The 27,141-nt window shown below is 44.3% G+C and overlaps 1 protein-coding gene across 2 annotated transcripts in view; it reads right to left on the minus strand.

The window, feature by feature from the left end:
* Positions 1-27,141, minus strand: part of GALNT1 (polypeptide N-acetylgalactosaminyltransferase 1) — a 670,235-nt gene that overhangs the window by 56,470 nt on the left and 586,624 nt on the right. The gene's annotated exons all lie outside the window — the stretch shown is intronic.

Raw genomic sequence — 27,141 nt, forward strand, 5'->3', positions numbered from 1 at the left:
CCGACAAGTCTGCGAATAGGCCATCAAAATGAAAAAGGAAGTCCAGATAGAGAGTCTGCAGCAATTAGTACCCGATGACTATCCTCCGGATATGTGTACCAATTATACGGCAACAGCGGTCAGATGCTTTTATTCCTGGTTCAAGGGAAGAGAAGGTTGAGACTTAAGGAAGTTTATTCTTTTAGAACTAATGTTGTGGCCAGAGAGCCTTCTATTTCTGAGGAAGAGAAATCTAGATACCCGGTTATGATGGAGTCTTCTACGGATGCCTCCGAGTCCGGCATTGACTATGATCATCTGTTTAAAAGGGGAACTTATGCAAAAACTGGCAAAATCTGTTAAAGAGGCCCTGTCACCACATTATAAGTGGCCTATCTTGTACATAATATGATCGGCGCTGTAATGTAGATTACAGAAGTGTTTTTTATTTAGAAAAACTATCATGTTTGACGGAGTTATGACCTATTTTAGCTTTATGCTAATGAGTTTCTTAATGGACAACTGGGCATTGTGGAGAGAAGTGTATGACTCTGACCAATCAGTATCATACACTTCTCCCCATAGTTTTTCTAAATAAAAAAACACTGCTGTAATATACATTACAGCGCCGATCATATCATGTACAAGATAGGGCACTTCTAATGTGGTGACAGAGCCTCTTTAAGTCTACCAACAGATAGAAAGTATTGAGGCACTCACCGGACTTGCAATTAATTTCTTTATTCAAGATCTTGGTCAGGATGTGGAATTAGCCTAGGTAGGCCAACTCCACATCCTAACCAAGATCTTGAATAAAGAAATTTGTTGCAAGTCCGGTCCTGCCTCGATACTTTCTATCTGTTGATATCAAGTTGGTTTGTGCTGCACTTGTCGATGAGCACCTCCGGGGCAACTTGACTGCGGAAATCCATTAGAAAAAGCCATTTGAAATACTCCAATCAAAAATTTGCACTGGTTCAACAGTGCCAGCCCTTTCCTGCTTTTTACTCTTTAAGTCTACAGCTGAAGTTGAGGAGTACAAAAGTTCCTAAGGATGTTAGGTGGGCTCTATTCTATTTCTCTACAAAAAGATCTAAGGTGTTACTATTCCCTCCAGTCCTTATGTCCACACGTCAAAAAGAAGGTTCACACCAGAAAAAGTGCCGGATCTTGTAAATTGTCCTCTTTTGGCATCGGTCAAATTAATTTTCCCAGCACTACCGCTAAACGTACACTGCAAATGCAATGCAATATCTATCTACCCTTATCTATGTGTTCGCTGCGGATACAAATAAGTAATGGTCAGTGATCTGTGTATCAGTGATCTGTATACAGATGCATAAAGAGAAGATGGACATCGTGGCTTCTCTGCATACAGTCAAGCCCTCTCTGCACAGCCAGTCCGTGGAATGTCATCAATAATGTCACAGGATTCCCTAGCAACCACAAGAGCCAACAACCGGTTTCTGGCAAAGGGACTATGCCATTAGCCCATTAATTTAGGTGGGGTGGGTAGAATTAGAGTTGAGAATGACAGGCAAAAAAAAAAAAAAGTAGCCGGCCTCCTAGTTTTCAAAGCAATTAATTGAAATCATTTATACATCTCACACCCTAAACATTTCAAGGGCATCTGATCAGAAGTGCTTAAAAATGCAAGCTGCACATATACGAAAAAGCTGAGCAAAGGATCTGGCGCTTCAAGTAGTTAATACAACGATAGTATTACAATCCAATCTGTATTGATCTCAAGATCAGACTTCTCATTAACAGAAGACATGAACGTTTCATTGTGTATGCACAAGACAGGATTCGATGAAAGACAAAGATTACAAAAGTGCTGAAAGTTTCACCTTAGCATATTCATGAAGATAGTGCCATAAATGCAATGGAAATGCTCTTAGCAGGCATCAATAAAATAAAGGAACCTGAAAACGACTAAAACAGACAGGACAAAGCAGAATCTATGGAAAATAGGTTCGGAAGACAGATTAATACCGAATATGATTTTTTTCCAAATGAGCTAGTGAAAATAGCTTCTCTATGATGTAGTCAGTTAAGATTCAAGCTGTGAGCTCAACAAGTCCGTACCTTTAGGTGATGCTTAACTAGCATTTATTTTCTGTAGTTCATCTATACCAATTAAAAATATTCACAAATGAGGAACAATCGAGACATACGGGGCATTCAGGTGGGTGATAAGCAATTTAACCCCTTAGTGACCAGCCCATTTTAGGCCTTAATGACCAAGCTATTTTATTCGTTTTTCTATAGTCGCATTCAAAGAGCTATAACGTTTTTATTTTTTCGTCTACATAGCTGTATGAGGACTTGTTTTTTGCGGGATTAGTTGTGCTTTTTAATGGCACCATTTTTGGGTACATATAATTTTTATATTAACTTTTATTAACCTTTTTGGGGGGGGATTATAAAAAAAAACTGAAATTCCGCCATTGTTCTATGCGTTTTTAAATTGACGCCGTTCACTGTGCGACGTAATTAACATGTTACCTTTATTCTATGGGTCGGTACGATTACGGCGATACCACATATGTGGAGGTTTTTTTATGTTTTACGACTTTTGCACAATAAAAACACTTTTGAACTAAAATTATTTGTTTTTGCATCGTCGCTTTCCAAGAGCCGTAATTTTTTTATTTTTCCATCAATGTAGTGATTTTTTGGGCTTGTTTTCTGCGGGACAAGACGTAGTTTTGATTGGTACTGTTTTGGGGTGCATGGGACTTAGATTCATTTTTATTATTACTTTTTTGGGGGGCAATGGAAAAAAATTGCAATTTCGCCATGGTTTTTTGCGTTTTTTTTTACGGTGTTCACTTTGCGGTTTAAATTACATATTAACTTTATTAATGGAGTCATTACGGTCGCGGCGATACCAGATATGTGTACTTTTTTTTTTTTTTTACACTTTTACTAAATAAAACCACTTTTTATGGAAAAAAATGGATTTTTTTACTGTACTTTTTATTAATAATCTTTATTTCACTTTGATGACTTATTTTATTAGTCCCACTAGGGGACTTTACTGTGCGATGTTCCGATCGCTGCTATAATGCTCTGGTATACTTCGTATACCAGAGCATTATTGCCTGTCAGTGTAAATCTGACAGGCAATCTGTTAGGACGTGCCTCCGGCGCGTCCTAACAGGAATATGTCCAGGGCAGACCTGGGGGCTTTTATCAGGCCCCCGGCTGCCATGACACCCCATCGGAGACCCGCGATTGCATTCGCGGGCCGCCGATGGGTGACAGAGGGAGCGCACTCCCTCTGTAAACAAAGTTAAATGCCGCGGTCGCTATTGACGGCGGCATTTAACGGGTTAAACGGCCGCGATCGAAGTAAACTTCGATCGCGGGCGTTGGAGCAGGAGCTCAGCTGTCATCAGACAGCAGAGCCCCGGCTCCTGCCTGCACGGGAGACCCGTGCAGGACTTAGACTAGGCTGACGTGAAAAGGCGTCAGCCTAGCCTAAAACCCATTAGTGAATCACGTAAAAAGGCGTATTGGTGGTCACTAAGGGGTTAAAGTGTCTGCCTTTGCGGACGATTTGTTGTTTTATATTACACAAGCGCATTTATCTTTGCCGTCTCTGCTGAAATCCATACGAACATATAGTTATTTTAGTAATTATAAGATGAATATCTCTAAGAGTGAGGCTATGAACATCTCTTTGCCAGCTTCTGAAGTTGGACAGTTGTGCAGTAATTATTCTCGCTCATGGAAGGCTGGCTCTCTGAAATATCTGGGGGTAAAGATACCTGTGGACGTTGCGGATTCCTACTCTCTCAATTTCCTGCCTATTCTTCAAGCTCTTAGAGTTGATTTGGCCAAATGGGAAACCAAAGATTTTTTTTCTTGGTTGGAAAGAATAAGTGCTGTAAAAATGAATATCCTGCCTTGGCTGATGTATTTATTTCAGACAGTACCGTGTACACTCCCTAGACCGTTTTTTCTTTTGATAAATAAAGCTCTGAACAGATTCATTTGGCGATCTAGACCACCTAGGATTGCGAAAGCTACGCTTAAAGAGGCTCTGTCACCAGATTTTGCAACCCCTATCTCATATTGCAGCAGATCGGCGCTGCAATGTAGATAAGAGTAACGTTTTTTTGTGTTTTTTTTTAAAACGAGCATTTTTGGCCAAGTTTTGACCATTTTTATATTTATGTAAATGAGGCTTTCTAAAGTACAACTGGGCGTGTTTACAGTAAAAGTACAACTGGGCGTGTATTGTGTTCGTTACATCGGGGCGTTTTTACTTCTTTTACTAGCTGGGCGTTCTGACGAGAAGTATCATCCACTTCTCTTCAGAACGCCCAGCTTCTGGCAGTGCAGACAGCGTGTTCTCGAGAGATCACGCTGTGACGTCACTCACTTCCTGCCCCAGGTCCTGCATCGTGTCGGCCACATCGGCACCAGAGGCTACAGTTGATTCTGCAGCAGCATCAGCGTTTGCAGGTAAGTAGCTACATCGACTTACCTGCAAACGCCGATGCTGCTGCAGAATCAACTGTAGCCTCTGGTGCCGATGTGTCCTCGCTCGTCCGACACGATGCAGGACCTGGGGCAGGAAGTGAGTGACGTCACAGCGTGATCTCTCGAGAACACGCTGTGTGTCTGTGCACTGCCAGAAGCTGGGCGTTCTGAAGAGAAGTGGATGATACTTCTGTACACAACGCCCAGCTAGTAAAATAAGTAAAAACGCCCAGATGTACGCACATAATACACACCCAGTTGTACTTTAGAAAGCCTCATTTATATAAATATAAAAATGGTCATAACTTGGACAAAAATGCTCGTTTTAAAAAAAAAACAAAAAAACACGTTACTCTTATGTCCATTGCAGCGCCGATCTGCTGCAATAGCAGATAGGGGTTGCAAAATCTGGTGACAGAGCCTCTTTAAGAGAAAGCGATAAGGGGGCTTGGGTCTTCCCACTATTACTTTGCGGCAGTGAGTGCTAGAATATTGGACTGGTTCCATCATAAATCCTCTAAGTTATGGGAAATGCTGGAGGATTCTTTGGCGCCGGTTCCCCTTACTGCCCTTCCGTGTCTTAGAATGCGGTACTACACAGCTAGTTGCAATACTCAACTCCCCCTTTTGTAGCAGGACAGGTAGTTCTCACATATAAACGGTCCCGGGGATTAGCGATCGTGATACCTTCAGATGGTCCGCTGGTGTCGATATCCCACAATGATTATTTTCCTCCGGGGTTGCGCCCCAATTTTCTCTTATTCCTCTAGACCTCCTCCTTTGACTTTCCAACATGTTTTAACGACTCAGGGTCTTATGTCTTTTGATTTACTTGTCCCGGAAATGGGGATCGATAATTAGATGCTGGGACTTTCTACGGATACAACACTTTTAGAATGATAAGACAAAGCTGCGTCTGCATAGGGACCTGACACCGCTGGAGCAATTGTGTGTTGCCTCTATTCCTCCAGTTGAAACGGTCTCGATCATTTAAAATTTTCTGAAGGATTTAAGTAATGATACACTTCCATCCTTTGTGAAGGGGTGGGAGAGGGAGCTTGCTTCGCCTCCGTCAATGGCAAACTGAGCGTTTGCCTTGTGTCATAAATTCTCTCTCTCTTGTAAAGCCCAGGAAACTAACTATAAGATTATGTCTAGGTGGTATAGGGTCCCGACGTTACTCCACTCCTTTTATCCAGCGGTACCAGATGAATGTTGGCAGTGCAAAAGCACAGGTGGCACTATGTTGCATGTTTGGTGGGGGGTGCCCATTAATACACATTCTGGTCTACAGTAGTGGACAGGATTCACAAGATCACAGGTCAGGTGCTTCCCAATACTCCGGAGTTGTTGCTTCTCTCCATGCTCCCTGGTTTGATTAAAAGATATATGAAAACCCTGATTAGTTTCCTATTAATTGCAGCTCGAACGGTTATCCCACGTCTTTGGAAGACCATTAGCATTAGTACGATTACGGGCTGGTTTCAGGAGATACTACATCTGCAGAGAATGGAGGAAGCAACACAGTCCCATCACAAGTCATCCGGGAATGCGAGTTTGGTTTGGCAGGAGTGGAGTTTTCTGTGCGTCTGACGACTACTTGTCGTAAGCATTGGTTTCATATTGGGGAGGGCGGGTTCATTGTGTAATGTTTCGTCGGCTGGGGGAAGTTGGAGAGAGCGCCTTACACTGATGGGGACATGGACATGTGCTGGGGGGTTGAGAAGCAAGATAAGAGAGTTCTCGGAGTTGTCTTGTTCTGCTTCCATTTCATATCCTCTCTCTGAAGGATGTGTGTATTGGTGAACTGCGCTGCCGAGTTGTTTTGGTTCTGGTCGCCGTGGTGCCTACTTTCTAGCCTACATTCCTGTTAGTAATGCTCATTTTGTAATGACATGTATCTGCTTTCGGTTTCCATTATAACTTCTTACTCTGCTGAGTCAGAGGACTGCTGTACATTGTGTATTGGAACTTTGTATGCATAATAATATTCTATTATTTTGTTTTATTTTCTATGAACGCTTTGTGCAAATATTATATGCTTTGCTGTATACTTATTCAGACGAAAATATAACGAATGTAAAAAAAAAATAATATATATATATATTCACAGAAAACATGAGGTATTACATTTTTAGTAAAAATAGTTTTAATTGGTAAAAACTGAAGTTTTACTATACTTGTTGGTAGTATATAACTCCACTTTTTCTTGCAGGTGACATGTTATCCGGGGGCCACAAAAAAAAATAAAAACCCCACAAATACGTAGAAGCACATCTCTACACTACTACAACTACTCTGTCTGCACAAAATCAAACTTCTGCAACTCACCACTTCTGATGCAGCCACTCACAGAACTTTCAGGTAGGCGTGACAAGCAGTTTCAGTGCGCTCTGAAACTACAGTTCCCTTCATGCCCTTCTTTTCCTTATAGGCCTGTATCCCCACCCCACTGACTGATACAGTGCGCATGCGCCGGGAAATACCAGCCGGAGAAAGGGCTGAGGAAGAAGGGGGCCCCTAGCAGTCACATGCTTTGATGATGTGCCGACACCATGGAAGAGAGAGACCGCTGTTTGTCACGTGTGTATGTGCCGGCGCGTCATCAAAGCAGAAAGAACTACAGGACTTTCAGATAAGTAACTGCGTTCCCAAACGGGGCTTCGGCACAATATTGGAACTAAATGTAGATTGGCAAGTGTCCTTATTTTATGCATTTATAGCACTGAAATACAATTTTCTGGGGCTGGATAACCCCTTTCATTTTGGTGATAGCTTATGTGTCTACAAGGAGCAGAACATAGTCTGAAACCCACCTCCTGTCCGATCATTGGCTCAAGCTGCTACTCTCTCCCTCCCCACTGCAGCTCTGCCTCTTCTGATTGGCTGCTGTTCTGATTTTCATTACAGCAGGGGCAGAATGATTAAATGGACACTAACTTTACCCACAACTTGTGCTAAATTAATAGTATACCTGATATCTAGATACATTGCAATTTATTTTCTTTAAAAACTACTGCCACTAGGTGCCTCTCTTCCTGTTATTTGATTTCCACCCTTCGTTGTCCATCTCTAGAGAAGAGGAGACTGACAGATGGGGGGGGGGGGGGGGGGGGTCTTTCCACTAAAGCTCCCTGTACTCCAAGCCTGCTCGACACTGCAAACAGCCAGTTCATTGACATGTAAATTCTCTTCTTAGTACTGCCTGCTCATGTAATCGTTGCAGTAGCTGCAGGTGTCTCTCTCTCTGCTTTGTTATAGCGATTTTACGATGTCCTTGCATTTTCTACTCCATATGCCCTTTGCTGCAAGTATCTCTGAAGAAGTATTAAAATGCTGCACGTAAGGGCTAATACTGCGTTTTCGCGCTACAAATTATTTTTATTGCCGCAAAACTGCACCATTTTGCAGCACTTTCACGAAAAGCGCTATAAGCAGAGAGACGCAAGCAGCTACTTCAACCATTACATGAGTTTTGTTTAAACAGAGCCATGAGTGCTGCGACAGATCAGTTTTCTGATGGACCCAAGCAGATTCGGACTTTATTGAGATAGGACGATGTTTCAGTATTTTTACAGTCAAATCTGCGCTACAGACTGCCAAAAATACCAGAAAGCCTGCAAGGACTCATTTGACTACAACAAAAAGGATCAATATTTATGGTTTTATATAATTTTTCTATTTTAAAGAAGCATTTATCATTTGAGCCACGTTTGTTTTCCCCTGAAAAGATATATAACATGTGCACAAAACACTGGGAGAATTAATCAACCTGTCTACGCTTGTTTTTTGGGGTAACAAGGGGCCCAAAAGTCACAATTTCCGTTGCAATGTGTGACTTTTGGCCTCTATATGCCCCCGTCACTTTTGCGAAAAGAGGACGGATTCACAGCAGCCCGACATATGTATTCTTATTTACTCGTACCATGCCCCACCCTATCAGGCAATTAAATAAATGATGTGATGAAGCACTGAAGACGTTGAGTGATGCGTCACATAGAAGGCCCTGATGCTGCTCGGTTTTCAGGACCTTGTATGAGCCGCTGCATGCTGAAGAAGACGGGAGAAGAGAAGCAGTGAGGGGAGTATGCTTAGTTTCTGTCCGGTGAGGTGGGGGATGGATGTCGCATGGCTGCTGTTGTTGCAGAACAATTGTGGCGCACGACTAGCAGGAAGATGCAACAGTTTTATTAAGAGGTAGGCGCCTCTTAAAAAAAATCTGTTGCATTTTACTCCAGCAGTATGAAATGCCAGTCTTAAGCCCAGTTCACACAGATTTTTCTTAGCGCTGATTTTGACATGGAAAACGTGTCGGAATCCGAGCAAAAGAAACAGCTGAAATCGCCCCCATTGACTTCAATGAGCGGCAGTGGCATTTTTATCCCGGGCGGCTATTAGCCACTCGCGGGAAAAGCATGTTCTTTCTTTACGCAGTTCTGCCTCTGACCTCCAAATTAAAACCATGGGAGGCAGAAAAAAACGGGCAAAAAAAACACGGCAAAAAAAGCGCAGGCAGTCAAAACCTTAAGGAATTTTGAGCCCAAAAAAGTGTGTGTGAACTAGGCCTTAGTAAATCTGCCCCAGTGTCTCCTGCATATAGTTTCTAATACCGGTTATCCTCATTTGAAACCGCAGGTGTACTGATGTCTACAATGTTGGCTTGTGTACCAGTAATTAGCCTGTGGTATGGCTCGGGTTCAGCTACACTATGTTCTTGTAATGAGCAAATATGCTTTAAAGGCAGGCACATGTGAGAAGCCTGCAGTTTCTTCATTCAATTACATTTAAAGGACGGGTGCTGCGGGAAAAAATGTTTTTATATCAATTTGCTTTTAGTGTTTTATTAAAAAAAATGTTATTTGTGTGTGTGTTTTACTTTTTTTTATTTTTGCACTTTCTAGTCTATGGGGGCTGCCATTTTTTTTTCATCTCTGTATGTGTCGATTAACGACACATACAGAGATGGAATACGGCACATACAGCCCCATAGAGAATGCGAACGGGACCCGTTCCATCCACTATGCTGTACGCCGTCTGTGTGGGAATGGCGAATGCGCCGCTCCCACACAGTCCAAATGGAAGGTCTTCGGCCGAGCGACGTCCGGCGCCATTTTCTTGCGGACCGGAAGCCGCGAGCCGGACAGTAAGATTACTACTTCCGGTCGCAGCTTCCGGACTTGTGTTCTAATGCAAGCACTTGGAGCGAAGGGAGCAGAAGGAGCGGACGGACCGGAGGGAGCGGCGGCGGCAGGAGCAGGTAAGTTAGGTCTGTGTATGTACGTGTTTTACTGTGTGTTTACTACTGTATGTAAACCTACTACACTGTGTGTTCGCTCAAAAACTGGCGACACACCGTGTAGGAGGTTTGACCGTTCAATCCCCTCCTTTCTCCTGGCACTAGCCAGGATAAAGGAGGGGGGATTCTGAGAGCTCACTAGAGCGAGTGTGTTTTCTCAAATTTTGCAGCATAAAGCAATGGGGTTGCTTTACCACATGCCAATGCTGCAATTTTGGGAATTGCTCCATCTAGTGACCAGCACTGGGAAATGTTATAAATTAGAATTTAATTTATAATTTTTCCTAACTCGTGAAAAAATGAAAAAATTAGAACAATGTTTAATCATTTATACACTGTTTAACTAAAAAAAAAAAAAATTATTTCTACCGACACGTTCACAATCACGTTTACAGTTTTCTTGAAACCGAAGAGCTGATCTGTCAAAAATCGTTTTAGACATTTATTTCTATATACTGTCAAAATATGTTTTTAAATGTCTGGTTAAAAATGCAACTATAGTAATACTTAATACTCCTTAACATTGAAATTACAACACCAAGAGGGACAAGCCGTAAGGTTATGTAAATTGAAGTAGTAGCTTTTTTTTTTAAGATCTGCACATGATCAAATTTTCAAGCGCCCAGCTCCAGTATGACATGTGGGAGGGACAGAAAAGCCACATGAAACCTCAAAAATCAGATCAGGTGGTGTGTGCCAAGATGTCAACACTGTTAAACATTGCGTGTCCCGGAGGTTGGGAGAACAACAAAGAACGGGAATGACAGCAAGAGGTGTGCGGTGGCGAGCCTCTGGACAGACGCTTCGTCTGATTCGAAGAATGGCGCGTATTGATCCATTCTGTACTGCAAGCGAAATTGTATGTCACATCCCAAGCCTAGGACAGCAACCAGTGTTGACACAAACCATAAGACGTTTGCAAGACATTGGGCTACGAGCCAGACATCCAACTACAGGTGTTCCTTTGATTACACGCCACTGCTCTCATAAGGCTATCATGGCGCACAAGACGACAGCAATGGAAGCTGGAATAGAGGTCTATCCTCTTCAGTGAGGAGTCCCACTTTTGTCTCAGACAAAAAAACGGATTTTGACCCTGGGTAGTCAGCAGGTACATTACACAAAGTCAATAGAGGGAATGCCTGCAGGCAGACAGAACCATTTTCCTGACCACCCAAAAGTTGATAGAGAGTAAGTTTTATTAACAAATTTTATTAAGCTACGTGTAGCACAAAACAGACCACATATAACAGTTTAAAATTATCACTGCCAAGGACCGAAGTTATAGTGAAGGCAACCAGCTGGAGGGGCCAGCAAGGTATTAAACAGTCAGAAATAAATGCCGGCTGACAGTCAGTCAGGAGGCAGCGTGCCACACTTAAAATAGGGCAATAGATTCGGTTAGGCAGGAATTAAAAACACTTAGAGCCCCCCCGACATGTTTCGCTAACTAGTAGCGTCCTCAGGGGTACACGGGGCTAATGGCGGCGCCGCGAGAAAACTGCTCCTCTTATGGGAGTATAGGATGACGTGAGGTGGGTGTGTGGATGGCCGCCAATCGGGCGAAGGCAGACAACAAGAGCGGCACAGGAGAGTAAACAGCCAATTAGGAGCCATGTATGAAGCAGCCTATGACAGCCGGAGAGCTGTGCAGTAGTATATACAGAGGTGCCGAGATCGTTAAGAAACGGCACGTCTGCGCAGTGAAACAGCTGAGGGACTTAGAATAGGGCAGGACAGAACAAGAACATAGTGAGGCATAAAAGATCGGCGCAGGCGCTATAAGAGCCAGGCCGAACTTAGTGCAGAGAACAGCCGACAGGCGCCACAAATCCCCCAATACCGTGTAGGGAGAAAGAATGCAAAGAATGTGGGCGCCTGCGCAATAGCGCAGGGAAAGAACTTAGAGTAATGCCGAGTCGGGAGAAAAATGACAGGTCAGCGCAGGCGCAATAGATGTCCATCTGGACTTAGCACATATGGTAATGTCAGACCCGACATCAACACCGATTCAGGGCAGAGTGACTGCATCTGCGCATTAGGGCAGAATAAGAACTTAGAGAATACACTGAGTACAGGGAGGACACAGACACTAGGCGCAAGCGCCGTAGGCGTCCCCCTCGACTCAGTGCAGGGATTGATGTGCATCCACCCGTCAAATTGTGACAGCGGACGCACAACCAATCCCACAGTAGTTATTAAGGATGTCAAATATGCACAAGCATCGTGGGTGTCCCTCCCTATTACACCCAGCACAAAAATCACAACATCTGCCCCCCGCTCTGGTAAGGCAGTAAATGCCTGCATACATGGCCCAGATGTAAAGCCACACACACAGAAAAAAAAAAAAAAAAAAAAAAAAAACCCCCATTTTCACCAGTACAGCACCATAAAGGAAATCCATTACAGTACAACAGTTAATAAACGCCGCCATATTAAAAGAATATACATGGTCAAATGTTAGGACAGTAATTCAAATAACCAATATATCAGAACACACCTACTCCGTTAGGAGAGGCCAGATGGATATGTATACAGCGGTTAAAAAATGCCAGAAGCCAACGCATCATACATTGTTAAAGTAAAAAATAGAGAATATAAATAGAGACGTCCATACGGAATGCAGGGAAGGGGACAGCAAAATCACAGAAAAGCACTATATGTGAACCCCTCGTTAAGTCCCTGAGGAGTCATAGAGCCAAGACGGTGGATCCATCGTGCTTCCTCCTGTAGGAGCCTACGATCCAGGTTACCAACCCTAGGTCCCAACCTTAGCTGTACAATGGCCCAAAATTGGAGCGACTTGGGGCTATCGGGATGAAACCTATGCATGTGTCTAGAGAGGGTGGTATCCTCCTTAAGATTTATGGTACTTAGGTGTCTAGACACTCTCCTCCTTAATTCCTGCAGAGTCTTACCCACATATAGCTTCGGGCAGGAACATCTGGCTAGATACACAACGCCAGTACTTTGACAGTTAAGAAACTGCTTAATGTCATACGACCTCCCATCCACAGGATTAGTGAAGCTCTTTACCCTGGGCATCACAGGGCAAAAGGAGCACCTACCACAGGGATGAAAACCCGTGACAGGTGATTTTAACCAGGTGGATGAGGTATTGGAAGAAGTTGACGAATAGTGACTATGTACCAAAAGATCGCGTAGATTCTTCCCTCTACGGTAGGTGATAGCGGGGTTGGCAGGAATCACATTTTTTAAATCAGGGTCAGCAGTGAGGATGGACCAGTGTTTTTTCAAAACCCCAACCACCTGGGAGGAACACACATCAAAAGTGCCAATGCAACGGATGGCAGTAGACGATGTTGGCAATGCAGATTTGGACCCTCTGTCAGAGAGTAAGTCAGATCTATGAGACGCCCTAGCTCTAGCATAAGCCCTATGCAACCATTTTTTTGGATACCCTCGTGCCTGAAATTTTTGATAGAGTCCGTCGCACTCTCTCTGAAAAGAAAGCTCATCAGAGCAATTACGCTTGGCACGCAGGTATTGACCAATAGGTATCCCTCTTTTAAGGGCAGGAGGGTGATGGCTATCCCAGTGCAAGAAGCTATTAGTAGCTGTGGCTTTACGGAATATATCAGTTTGGACACCCCCACCAGGGTCCAGAGAGATCTTAAGGTCAAGAAAATCAATCACCCGGTCATTTATATCGTAGGTGAATTTCATGCCGATAGAATTGTTGTTGAGCATAGACATGAAGTCAGTAAAGGTGTTGACATCCCCATCCCACAGGATGAGAATGTCGTCAATGTATCTTCCCCAAAATAAAATATGTGAGGTGAAAGAAAGAAGATCGTCAGAAAAAACGATAATGTCTTCCCACCAACCAAGAAATAGGTTGGCGTAGGTAGGTGCACAAACAGTGCCCATGGCTGTGCCTTTTATCTGATGATAATATTTGGCATCAAAAGTGAAAAAATTATGAGTGAGTAAAAAACGTAATAATGACAGAACAAAATTATTGTGTCGCTGAAATTGGGTGCCTTTGGTGCTCAAGAAATATTTAACTGCTGTGAGACCTAAGTCGTGTTGAATGTTAGTGTATAATGACTCCACGTCTATGCTCGCCAACATGGTAGTAGAAGTGACATTGATCTCCTGGATCCTGGTGACGGTGTCCTTGGTATCCTTAAGATGAGATGACAGGGCAGAGACAAAGGGGGACAGGATCTCATCTACATAGAGGCTTATCCCCTGTGTAAGATTGTCATTACCCGACACTATGGGTCTGCCTGGGATAGGGCGTTTATTTTTATGAACCTTTGGGAGTGCATAAAAAGTTGCTAGAGTGGGAGTAGGATTATAAAGACGTTTGAATTCGTCCAAGGTAATAAGATCACTACTTTTAGCATCAGTAAGAAGATCATATAACTCCGACAGGTATCCGACAGTAGGGTTGCTTCTCAGAATAGCATACGTTGCAGGATCGTCCAATAACCTATGGACCATATCAGCATAGTCTACACGGTCCATAATTACAATATTGCCACCCTTATCGGAAGGTTTAAGTACCAAATCTGCATTGCCACATAGATCATCCAGTGCCAACCTCTCGTCCTTGTTAAGATTACCAAAAGACATAGATCTATCGCCCCTCAACTTCTTAAGATCTTTACAGACCATTTTAACAAACACATCGATATGTCCGTACTGAGAAAAGGGGGGAGTAAGCTTGGACCTAGGGCGCAACGAGGAAAAGGGACCCACCGCTTCAGTGGCTCCAAATTGGTTCTCGTGAAGGAGGCTCTCAAGAGCCCTCAGGGTATTTTGTTCTTGACGATCCTGACGCATACCATCCTGTATAGAGCCCCTAAAGTGTTTATGTAGGGCCAGTTTTCTGGCAAAGAGGTTTATATCCTTTACCCATGTGAATTCATCGAAAGGAGGTGCAGGAGTATATGAGAGTCCCTTTTGCAGCAAAGTCAACTGATAAGGGTTCAGTACATGTGAAGAAAGGTTGAATATCTGCATGTCATCACTGCCAATGTCTGGCACACCTGATGTTATTGCTTTCGCCCCCAGTGCAGATTGGGTGGTCCTAAAAAAGGAAAAGTGGTGGAAGGCCCCATAGTGGTGTTGGTAGTACCATTCGCGCCGTTCAGAGCCACACCTGGAATGGGCAGATGGGAATTGCCCACCATGCTTGTTGCATTTTGGGCATAAGTTGGAACAGGTATAGATAAGATAGAAGACGAATGAGAGACAGCAGGTGGACATGGTCTATGTCTGCTCTGAAATTCCGTAGGGGGCTGTTTTGATAGGGTAGGTGTTCTCTTTGAAAAACCGGATTTAGTATTCCTGACCTTTCGCTTGGTGCCTAATCTCGGGCTGTCAATAGTGGATGCAGACAGTTCAGTACCAGAGGTATCAGACTCCGAAAAGTCAGTATACACAGTGGTCCGTTTTGGGATAGGGACAAAGCGTGTTTTATAAGTATATATTTGCCCTATATCAAAATCCCTCCGGTCACGGATATATTTCCGATGTTTTCGTTCCTTAATTTCCCCCTGCAATTTCTCGATGTTTTTCTGCAATTTGGCCTCTAAAGTACCAAATTCAGGACAGGACTGAAAAACTTGTATATCCTTTATTTCCTTCTCAAGCTGAGCGCCAATTTTGGTGTGACTCTGTTTTTCAAATTCTAGCAGATAATGAAGCATCCGCAAGGAGCTTTCAGTAAGAAGGTCCTCCCACCCCTTTGTAAAAGCAGTATCGTCACGGTATGAATTCGGAGTAATATTGATTCTTAAACCTCTATAAACAATTTTCTGTTGTACATAAGTCTCAAGACTGGCTATCTCCCAGCATGATCGTACAAATTTTTGATAGGTTTTTTGCAGGTCCCTGAACGCCGTATGGACGTCAAATTGGTGTAACGGAATATTATCGGTGGAAAAGACATATGCCACCTCAGCAGATAAAGTCTCTATACTAGGCTTCTTAGACAAAAAACCAGCCATACCAATAGATAGAAAGAAATATATAAGAGATGTTCCTACAGTGGGAACAGGGTCAAGAGAATACAGGTAATTAACCCAGCAGTACTAAGACAAAAAAACGGATTTTGACCCTGGGTAGTCAGCAGGTACATTACACAAAGTCAATAGAGGGAATGCCTGCAGGCAGACAGAACCATTTTCCTGACCACCCAAAAGTTGATAGAGAGTAAGTTTTATTAACAAATTTTATTAAGCTACGTGTAGCACAAAACAGACCACATATAACAGTTTAAAATTATCACTGCCAAGGACCGAAGTTATAGTGAAGGCAACCAGCTGGAGGGGCCAGCAAGGTATTAAACAGTCAGAAATAAATGCCGGCTGACAGTCAGTCAGGAGGCAGCGTGCCACACTTAAAATAGGGCAATAGATTCGGTTAGGCAGGAATTAAAAACACTTAGAGCCCCCCCGACATGTTTCGCTAACTAGTAGCGTCCTCAGGGGTACACGGGGCTAATGGCGGCGCCGCGAGAAAACTGCTCCTCTTATGGGAGTATAGGATGACGTGAGGTGGGTGTGTGGATGGCCGCCAATCGGGCGAAGGCAGACAACAAGAGCGGCACAGGAGAGTAAACAGCCAATTAGGAGCCATGTATGAAGCAGCCTATGACAGCCGGAGAGCTGTGCAGTAGTATATACAGAGGTGCCGAGATCGTTAAGAAACGGCACGTCTGCGCAGTGAAACAGCTGAGGGACTTAGAATAGGGCAGGACAGAACAAGAACATAGTGAGGCATAAAAGATCGGCGCAGGCGCTATAAGAGCCAGGCCGAACTTAGTGCAGAGAACAGCCGACAGGCGCCACAAATCCCCCAATACCGTGTAGGGAGAAAGAATGCAAAGAATGTGGGCGCCTGCGCAATAGCGCAGGGAAAGAACTTAGAGTAATGCCGAGTCGGGAGAAAAATGACAGGTCAGCGCAGGCGCAATAGATGTCCATCTGGACTTAGCACATATGGTAATGTCAGACCCGACATCAACACCGATTCAGGGCAGAGTGACTGCATCTGCGCATTAGGGCAGAATAAGAACTTAGAGAATACACTGAGTACAGGGAGGACACAGACACTAGGCGCAAGCGCCGTAGGCGTCCCCCTCGACTCAGTGCAGGGATTGATGTGCATCCACCCGTCAAATTGTGACAGCGGACGCACAACCAATCCCACAGTAGTTATTAAGGATGTCAAATATGCACAAGCATCGTGGGTGTCCCTCCCTATTACACCCAGCACAAAAATCACAACATCTGCCCCCCGCTCTGGTAAGGCAGTAAATGCCTGCATACATGGCCCAGATGTAAAGCCACACACACAGAAAAAAAAAAAAAAAAAAAAAAAAAAAAAAAAAAAAAAAAAAAAAAACAAAAAAAACCCCCATTTTCACCAGTACAGCACCATAAAGGAAATCCATTACAGTACAACAGTTAATAAACGCCGCCATATTAAAAGAATATACATGGTCAAATGTTAGGACAGTAATTCAAATAACCAATATATCAGAACACACCTACTCCGTTAGGAGAGGCCAGATGGATATGTATACAGCGGTTAAAAAATGCCAGAAGCCAACGCATCATACATTGTTAAAGTAAAAAATAGAGAATATAAATAGAGACGTCCATACGGAATGCAGGGAAGGGGACAGCAAAATCACAGAAAAGCACTATATGTGAACCCCTCGTTAAGTCCCTGAGGAGTCATAGAGCCAAGACGGTGGATCCATCGTGCTTCCTCCTGTAGGAGCCTACGATCCAGGTTACCAACCCTAGGTCCCAACCTTAGCTGTACAATGGCCCAAAATTGGAGCGACTTGGGGCTATCGGGATGAAACCTATGCATGTGTCTAGAGAGGGTGGTATCCTCCTTAAGATTTATGGTACTTAGGTGTCTAGACACTCTCCTCCTTAATTCCTGCAGAGTCTTACCCACATATAGCTTCGGGCAGGAACATCTGGCTAGATACACAACGCCAGTACTTTGACAGTTAAGAAACTGCTTAATGTCATACGACCTCCCATCCACAGGATTAGTGAAGCTCTTTACCCTGGGCATCACAGGGCAAAAGGAGCACCTACCACAGGGATGAAAACCCGTGACAGGTGATTTTAACCAGGTGGATGAGGTATTGGAAGAAGTTGACGAATAGTGACTATGTACCAAAAGATCGCGTAGATTCTTCCCTCTACGGTAGGTGATAGCGGGGTTGGCAGGAATCACATTTTTTAAATCAGGGTCAGCAGTGAGGATGGACCAGTGTTTTTTCAAAACCCCAACCACCTGGGAGGAACACACATCAAAAGTGCCAATGCAACGGATGGCAGTAGACGATGTTGGCAATGCAGATTTGGACCCTCTGTCAGAGAGTAAGTCAGATCTATGAGACGCCCTAGCTCTAGCATAAGCCCTATGCAACCATTTTTTTGGATACCCTCGTGCCTGAAATTTTTGATAGAGTCCGTCGCACTCTCTCTGAAAAGAAAGCTCATCAGAGCAATTACGCTTGGCACGCAGGTATTGACCAATAGGTATCCCTCTTTTAAGGGCAGGAGGGTGATGGCTATCCCAGTGCAAGAAGCTATTAGTAGCTGTGGCTTTACGGAATATATCAGTTTGGACACCCCCACCAGGGTCCAGAGAGATCTTAAGGTCAAGAAAATCAATCACCCGGTCATTTATATCGTAGGTGAATTTCATGCCGATAGAATTGTTGTTGAGCATAGACATGAAGTCAGTAAAGGTGTTGACATCCCCATCCCACAGGATGAGAATGTCGTCAATGTATCTTCCCCAAAATAAAATATGTGAGGTGAAAGAAAGAAGATCGTCAGAAAAAACGATAATGTCTTCCCACCAACCAAGAAATAGGTTGGCGTAGGTAGGTGCACAAACAGTGCCCATGGCTGTGCCTTTTATCTGATGATAATATTTGGCATCAAAAGTGAAAAAATTATGAGTGAGTAAAAAACGTAATAATGACAGAACAAAATTATTGTGTCGCTGAAATTGGGTGCCTTTGGTGCTCAAGAAATATTTAACTGCTGTGAGACCTAAGTCGTGTTGAATGTTAGTGTATAATGACTCCACGTCTATGCTCGCCAACATGGTAGTAGAAGTGACATTGATCTCCTGGATCCTGGTGACGGTGTCCTTGGTATCCTTAAGATGAGATGACAGGGCAGAGACAAAGGGGGACAGGATCTCATCTACATAGAGGCTTATCCCCTGTGTAAGATTGTCATTACCCGACACTATGGGTCTGCCTGGGATAGGGCGTTTATTTTTATGAACCTTTGGGAGTGCATAAAAAGTTGCTAGAGTGGGAGTAGGATTATAAAGACGTTTGAATTCGTCCAAGGTAATAAGATCACTACTTTTAGCATCAGTAAGAAGATCATATAACTCCGACAGGTATCCGACAGTAGGGTTGCTTCTCAGAATAGCATACGTTGCAGGATCGTCCAATAACCTATGGACCATATCAGCATAGTCTACACGGTCCATAATTACAATATTGCCACCCTTATCGGAAGGTTTAAGTACCAAATCTGCATTGCCACATAGATCATCCAGTGCCAACCTCTCGTCCTTGTTAAGATTACCAAAAGACATAGATCTATCGCCCCTCAACTTCTTAAGATCTTTACAGACCATTTTAACAAACACATCGATATGTCCGTACTGAGAAAAGGGGGGAGTAAGCTTGGACCTAGGGCGCAACGAGGAAAAGGGACCCACCGCTTCAGTGGCTCCAAATTGGTTCTCGTGAAGGAGGCTCTCAAGAGCCCTCAGGGTATTTTGTTCTTGACGATCCTGACGCATACCATCCTGTATAGAGCCCCTAAAGTGTTTATGTAGGGCCAGTTTTCTGGCAAAGAGGTTTATATCCTTTACCCATGTGAATTCATCGAAAGGAGGTGCAGGAGTATATGAGAGTCCCTTTTGCAGCAAAGTCAACTGATAAGGGTTCAGTACATGTGAAGAAAGGTTGAATATCTGCATGTCATCACTGCCAATGTCTGGCACACCTGATGTTATTGCTTTCGCCCCCAGTGCAGATTGGGTGGTCCTAAAAAAGGAAAAGTGGTGGAAGGCCCCATAGTGGTGTTGGTAGTACCATTCGCGCCGTTCAGAGCCACACCTGGAATGGGCAGATGGGAATTGCCCACCATGCTTGTTGCATTTTGGGCATAAGTTGGAACAGGTATAGATAAGATAGAAGACGAATGAGAGACAGCAGGTGGACATGGTCTATGTCTGCTCTGAAATTCCGTAGGGGGCTGTTTTGATAGGGTAGGTGTTCTCTTTGAAAAACCGGATTTAGTATTCCTGACCTTTCGCTTGGTGCCTAATCTCGGGCTGTCAATAGTGGATGCAGACAGTTCAGTACCAGAGGTATCAGACTCCGAAAAGTCAGTATACACAGTGGTCCGTTTTGGGATAGGGACAAAGCGTGTTTTATAAGTATATATTTGCCCTATATCAAAATCCCTCCGGTCACGGATATATTTCCGATGTTTTCGTTCCTTAATTTCCCCCTGCAATTTCTCGATGTTTTTCTGCAATTTGGCCTCTAAAGTACCAAATTCAGGACAGGACTGAAAAACTTGTATATCCTTTATTTCCTTCTCAAGCTGAGCGCCAATTTTGGTGTGACTCTGTTTTTCAAATTCTAGCAGATAATGAAGCATCCGCAAGGAGCTTTCAGTAAGAAGGTCCTCCCACCCCTTTGTAAAAGCAGTATCGTCACGGTATGAATTCGGAGTAATATTGATTCTTAAACCTCTATAAACAATTTTCTGTTGTACATAAGTCTCAAGACTGGCTATCTCCCAGCATGATCGTACAAATTTTTGATAGGTTTTTTGCAGGTCCCTGAACGCCGTATGGACGTCAAATTGGTGTAACGGAATATTATCGGTGGAAAAGACATATGCCACCTCAGCAGATAAAGTCTCTATACTAGGCTTCTTAGACAAAAAACCAGCCATACCAATAGATAGAAAGAAATATATAAGAGATGTTCCTACAGTGGGAACAGGGTCAAGAGAATACAGGTAATTAACCCAGCAGTACTAAGACAAAAAAACGGATTTTGACCCTGGGTAGTCAGCAGGTACATTACACAAAGTCAATAGAGGGAATGCCTGCAGGCAGACAGAACCATTTTCCTGACCACCCAAAAGTTGATAGAGAGTAAGTTTTATTAACAAATTTTATTAAGCTACGTGTAGCACAAAACAGACCACATATAACAGTTTAAAATTATCACTGCCAAGGACCGAAGTTATAGTGAAGGCAACCAGCTGGAGGGGCCAGCAAGGTATTAAACAGTCAGAAATAAATGCCGGCTGACAGTCAGTCAGGAGGCAGCGTGCCACACTTAAAATAGGGCAATAGATTCGGTTAGGCAGGAATTAAAAACACTTAGAGCCCCCCCGACATGTTTCGCTAACTAGTAGCGTCCTCAGGGGTACACGGGGCTAATGGCGGCGCCGCGAGAAAACTGCTCCTCTTATGGGAGTATAGGATGACGTGAGGTGGGTGTGTGGATGGCCGCCAATCGGGCGAAGGCAGACAACAAGAGCGGCACAGGAGAGTAAACAGCCAATTAGGAGCCATGTATGAAGCAGCCTATGACAGCCGGAGAGCTGTGCAGTAGTATATACAGAGGTGCCGAGATCGTTAAGAAACGGCACGTCTGCGCAGTGAAACAGCTGAGGGACTTAGAATAGGGCAGGACAGAACAAGAACATAGTGAGGCATAAAAGATCGGCGCAGGCGCTATAAGAGCCAGGCCGAACTTAGTGCAGAGAACAGCCGACAGGCGCCACAAATCCCCCAATACCGTGTAGGGAGAAAGAATGCAAAGAATGTGGGCGCCTGCGCAATAGCGCAGGGAAAGAACTTAGAGTAATGCCGAGTCGGGAGAAAAATGACAGGTCAGCGCAGGCGCAATAGATGTCCATCTGGACTTAGCACATATGGTAATGTCAGACCCGACATCAACACCGATTCAGGGCAGAGTGACTGCATCTGCGCATTAGGGCAGAATAAGAACTTAGAGAATACACTGAGTACAGGGAGGACACAGACACTAGGCGCAAGCGCCGTAGGCGTCCCCCTCGACTCAGTGCAGGGATTGATGTGCATCCACCCGTCAAATTGTGACAGCGGACGCACAACCAATCCCACAGTAGTTATTAAGGATGTCAAATATGCACAAGCATCGTGGGTGTCCCTCCCTATTACACCCAGCACAAAAATCACAACATCTGCCCCCCGCTCTGGTAAGGCAGTAAATGCCTGCATACATGGCCCAGATGTAAAGCCACACACACAGAAAAAAAAAAAAAAAAAAAAAAAAACCAACCTAGGGTTGGTAACCTGGATCGTAGGCTCCTACAGGAGGAAGCACGATGGATCCACCGTCTTGGCTCTATGACTCCTCAGGGACTTAACGAGGGGTTCACATATAGTGCTTTTCTGTGATTTTGCTGTCCCCTTCCCTGCATTCCGTATGGACGTCTCTATTTATATTCTCTATTTTTTACTTTAACAATGTATGATGCGTTGGCTTCTGGCATTTTTTAACCGCTGTATACATATCCATCTGGCCTCTCCTAACGGAGTAGGTGTGTTCTGATATATTGGTTATTTGAATTACTGTCCTAACATTTGACCATGTATATTCTTTTAATATGGCGGCGTTTATTAACTGTTGTACTGTAATGGATTTCCTTTATGGTGCTGTACTGGTGAAAATGGGGTTTTTTTTTTTTTTTTTTTTTTTTTTTTTTTTTTCTGTGTGTGTGGCTTTACATCTGGGCCATGTATGCAGGCATTTACTGCCTTACCAGAGCGGGGGGCAGATGTTGTGATTTTTGTGCTGGGTGTAATAGGGAGGGACACCCACGATGCTTGTGCATATTTGACATCCTTAATAACTACTGTGGGATTGGTTGTGCGTCCGCTGTCACAATTTGACGGGTGGATGCACATCAATCCCTGCACTGAGTCGAGGGGGACGCCTACGGCGCTTGCGCCTAGTGTCTGTGTCCTCCCTGTACTCAGTGTATTCTCTAAGTTCTTATTCTGCCCTAATGCGCAGATGCAGTCACTCTGCCCTGAATCGGTGTTGATGTCGGGTCTGACATTACCATATGTGCTAAGTCCAGATGGACATCTATTGCGCCTGCGCTGACCTGTCATTTTTCTCCCGACTCGGCATTACTCTAAGTTCTTTCCCTGCGCTATTGCGCAGGCGCCCACATTCTTTGCATTCTTTCTCCCTACACGGTATTGGGGGATTTGTGGCGCCTGTCGGCTGTTCTCTGCACTAAGTTCGGCCTGGCTCTTATAGCGCCTGCGCCGATCTTTTATGCCTCACTATGTTCTTGTTCTGTCCTGCCCTATTCTAAGTCCCTCAGCTGTTTCACTGCGCAGACGTGCCGTTTCTTAACGATCTCGGCACCTCTGTATATACTACTGCACAGCTCTCCGGCTGTCATAGGCTGCTTCATACATGGCTCCTAATTGGCTGTTTACTCTCCTGTGCCGCTCTTGTTGTCTGCCTTCGCCCGATTGGCGGCCATCCACACACCCACCTCACGTCATCCTATACTCCCATAAGAGGAGCAGTTTTCTCGCGGCGCCGCCATTAGCCCCGTGTACCCCTGAGGACGCTACTAGTTAGCGAAACATGTCGGGGGGGCTCTAAGTGTTTTTAATTCCTGCCTAACCGAATCTATTGCCCTATTTTAAGTGTGGCACGCTGCCTCCTGACTGACTGTCAGCCGGCATTTATTTCTGACTGTTTAATACCTTGCTGGCCCCTCCAGCTGGTTGCCTTCACTATAACTTCGGTCCTTGGCAGTGATAATTTTAAACTGTTATATGTGGTCTGTTTTGTGCTACACGTAGCTTAATAAAATTTGTTAATAAAACTTACTCTCTATCAACTTTTGGGTGGTCAGGAAAATGGTTCTGTCTGCCTGCAGGCATTCCCTCTATCCACTTTTGTCTCAGACGCAATGATAGCCAGAGTCTGGAGATCACGTGGGCAACGCCATGAAGTGGCATTCACAAGGGACATTCATAACATACGGTAGTCGGACCTCCCTAGTCTTCATTTCAGGTACACTAACAACTCAGCGTTACATTGATGTGGTTGTGGAAGCAGTGGTACGGCCATTTCGCCAAAATGTCCCAGAAGCCGTTTTTTAACAGGACAGCGCCAGGCGGAATGTAGCTTGTGCTACTGTGAGAAACCTGCGTGGTCCAAACATGCTACCATGGCCTGCCGCATCTCCAGACTTGTCTCCCATCGACCCTATCTGGGACATCATTGGTCGGAAATTGGCTGCTGGCAGCTCCTTGTGCAATCTTGAGGATTTGCGTGCCATAGTGCATTCAGTGTGGCAGAACATTGCTCAGGCAACTATTAACCCTTCCATGACCAAGTGTCATTGCTACCCGTGTCCGGGTCAAATTTTCCATTTCTGAAAAGAACTTCCTTAAACGATAATATCTTTGCAACTTCTTTGAATATCACAACTATTTTTACAAGACTTATGAGGCTTTCATTTTCTAGATAAGTTTAACCCCTTAACTACATCTAAGGTAAAAGTAAGTCGTTGTCGTTAAGGACTTAACGCAACACAACGTACGGATACACTGGGTTGCTGATGCAGAAGCTCAGCTCAGCCCGCACCACCGCCAGCGGGTTTCCAGTGTATATTATAGCTGACACCCTGCAGCATGGCCAGGACCGGACTAGCCTCAGATTCGGGTGATTAAGATGCAGAACCCTGCAATGCAAATCGCAGGGTTCCGATGGCTGTTCTGGCAGACCTGAGGCCTAACAATGGCCTCCTGTGTTTCCCTCTGCTGACAAGCTTTATGGAGATGCGGATTCCATTTTCCAGCAGGACTTGGCACCTGTCCACACTGCCAAAAGTACCAATACCTGGAGTAATAACCACAGTATCACTGCGCTTGACTGGACATAAAACTTGCCTGACCTAAACCCCATAGAGAATCTATGGGGTATTGTCAAGAGGAAGATGAGACACACCAGACCCAACAATGCAGACAAGCTGAAGGCCGCTATCAAAGCAACCTGGGCTTCCATAACACCTCAACAGTGCCACAGGCTGATCGCCTCCATGCCACGCCGCATTGATGCAGTAATTCATGCAAAAGGAGCCCGACCAATTATGCAAGAGGGAAAAGGAAGCAGCACTCCAGCAAAGATTTCAAGAATCCAGATTTATTCTCCCATATGTGAAACAGAGATGACGTTTCATGTGCTCACAGCAGCCTGTATCAAGGCACAAAGGCTACATTGAGCAGCTGAAACGTTGCATCATCTCCGTTGCACATATGGGAGAATAAATCTGGATTCTTGAAATCTTTGCTGGAGTGCTGCTTCCTTTTCCTTTTTGCATCTACATTGTGGGCATCCATCAGTCGGATTCCTGGAAGCTGGCACCGATTTTCACCCTGGAGGTTTAGTTCTGCTGTGCTGCGCACATTTCTACTTTTTTTTGTAGTATATAGATCTGTTGCAACTCTGTAACAATTAGTCTTCTTTCTCCTGGATCACTGAGGGGAGAGTGGAGAAGTCTAAAGGCCCTTTTACACCGGCCGATAAAGCGAGCGCCGATCAACGAGACATGGATGGGGACGAGCGGTCGTTACTCCGATCGCTCGTCCCCATACATTATCATTATGTCGGCAGCGCGTCTCCCTGTTTACACAGGGAGATGTGCTGCCGACAACGATATTTCACTTTTTTAAAACTATACAACCAGCAGATCGAGCGTTCATCTGCTGATCGTTCCCCTGTCTGCACAAGGCAAATATCGGGAATGAGCATTCTATGAAAGCAAACAAACTCTTCTATGATCACCATGATTAGACAGCCATGGTGATCATCAGCTCCTTATCTGCCGAGATAACGAGCACACTGGCTCCGTTATCTCTATGCAGAAGCCCTGGAGCAAGGGAGGAGGAGGGGGAGGTGCCGGCACATGGGGGAGAGAGCAGTGAGAGATAGAAAAGTTCAGCACTGCTTCAGAGTGAGCAGGGCTGTACTTCTAAGCTTCGTTTCATTAAAAAACAAACACGTTTGTTTTATGAAAGTGGAAGAGGTGTCGGCACTTGTAAAGAGCCGGCACATAGAATAGTGCAGAGCTTCTCACAGTGAAGCAGCTCTGCACTCATTAAACCCAGATGCACGCTGCCAACGTTTATATAGGCAACAACTGCACGGGGCATCGGCAGTTGGAACGTATATAGCCGTATGGCAGTCGTGAATGCGTGAATAACCTCATTAATAGAATGCCAAGCAGTGTAAGTGCGTGTATTTCTGCGTGTGGCGCTCATACTCTATAATGAATGTTTGGTTTTCATTTTTTTTATCATTTGCATACACTAGTAACATGTCTATTGATCCTGTGATTTCCACAGTTCCAAAACATTTCCTTCTTGGTGTTGCAATTTCAATGTGGAGGAGTGTAGGTAGCTTTTTGGACAAAAGCCATCATCCCTGAGCTCCTCAATAGGGGAGAGGCAAAGGAGTTGCTGCTAGATACTTCTCCTGGCACAAGAAAAGATTGGGTATGCTGTTCCCCCTGCAGTCAGATAGTCTTTGAGAGAACTCCATACCTATGAAATAGTCAGCGGGATTGGTTGAAATTACTCTAATATAAATGGGCATCTTAAGGAAGGAGAATAGCCAGTTTAAATAAAATATATATATATATATATATATATATATATATATATATATATACATACACACACACATACACACACACACACACACACACACACACACACACACACAGTCATTCCTGATACCACTGTAGAAGTGAAAAGGGCTCTTAAAGAGACCGTCACCAGTTAATCAATTCCCTATCTCCTCACTAATCTAATAGGCGCTTTGCTGCAGATAACTAGTGTGATTTGTTTTAAAAACTTTACAAACAGTAAAAGTTTGAGCATTTTTCTAAATATGCTAGTGTGTCTCTAACAGCCAAATAGGAGGTGACTCTCTTTTCACTCTGGACGGTGTAATGTGTTCTGTATGACGCTGTCCAATCAGCATCCAGCTTCTCCCCCTTCCCTGCCCAGCAACCGAGCGTGATCATATAGTATACAGCTTCCATTCCTGACTGATTTCAACTGGCGATATCTCCGGTTGGGTCACAGTTAGAACTGTGATCCTGGTGTCATGAAAGATTAGAATTTCCGCTTTCATATGCCACCAGTTGCCGCTGTTCTAGGTGGTCCACAGTCCGCCATATGGCTGTTTGAACTGATGTCCTTCCCTCCAGCCTCACTCTCTCATA

Source organism: Rhinoderma darwinii, chromosome 5 (assembly GCF_050947455.1).
Source record: "Rhinoderma darwinii isolate aRhiDar2 chromosome 5, aRhiDar2.hap1, whole genome shotgun sequence".
In the NCBI taxonomy this organism is placed as follows: domain Eukaryota; kingdom Metazoa; phylum Chordata; class Amphibia; order Anura; family Rhinodermatidae; genus Rhinoderma; species Rhinoderma darwinii.